Genomic DNA, 849 nt, shown 5'->3' on the forward strand with positions numbered 1-849 from the left:
AATCCAGTCGAAGCCCGCAACCCCCTCTTACACATCCTCAGTCGCTCTCCTCCACCAAATCCAGGCGCTCCATCGTCTGCTTCGATGATGGATCAATCTTTTAGCTCTTCTAGTGAAACATATTTATTTTTTTACATATAGGTCACCTAAATTTCAGTTTTTCTCGCACTTACCACACAATTCCATACATCCAATTCTTATTCCATACATCCAACTCTTAATCCGATTCTTATGCACATTTTCATACATATGTTTACATATGCAAGCTTTTAAATGCTAGATAATTGTGTGCTACACAATTCCATACATCCAATTCTTATGCACATTTTCATACATATGTTTACATATGCAAGCTTAGATTTGGGGTTTCTAGATAGTCTCCCTTAAGCGAGGAGTGTATCTTTTGTTTGTCCTTTGAATTGTTATGTAGTGTTTTTTTAGATTTTTGTATATTAAATGTGTTCTCATTATATTATTGTTGCAAACAGCTTTACTACACGTGGCTAAAATGATCATTTTTCCACCAACAGTTGCAGATCAACTGTTTCCAAACCGCAAAAACCAAACAATTTATTCAGTTCAAGGGCAGAACGATCATTTATTCACAAACAACTGCAAATCAGCTGTTTTCCAAACGCACAAACCAAACAACCAACAAACTTATCCGGATAAGTTGTTCATCAGCAGATTATCAAGATATGCTACTTATCAGCAGAAGCTTGATAAACTACAACCGCCCTAAACATACCCTTAATAGGTGATTTATGTTCGGTGGAGGAAGAAGGTTCGGAAGGAGTGATTGAATCTCCATAAAGATATTTATTAAGATTTAGATGGGAGGATATATAA

This window comes from Phalaenopsis equestris, unplaced genomic scaffold, assembly GCF_001263595.1.
Source record: "Phalaenopsis equestris unplaced genomic scaffold, ASM126359v1 Scaffold204015, whole genome shotgun sequence".
NCBI lineage: Eukaryota > Viridiplantae > Streptophyta > Magnoliopsida > Asparagales > Orchidaceae > Phalaenopsis > Phalaenopsis equestris.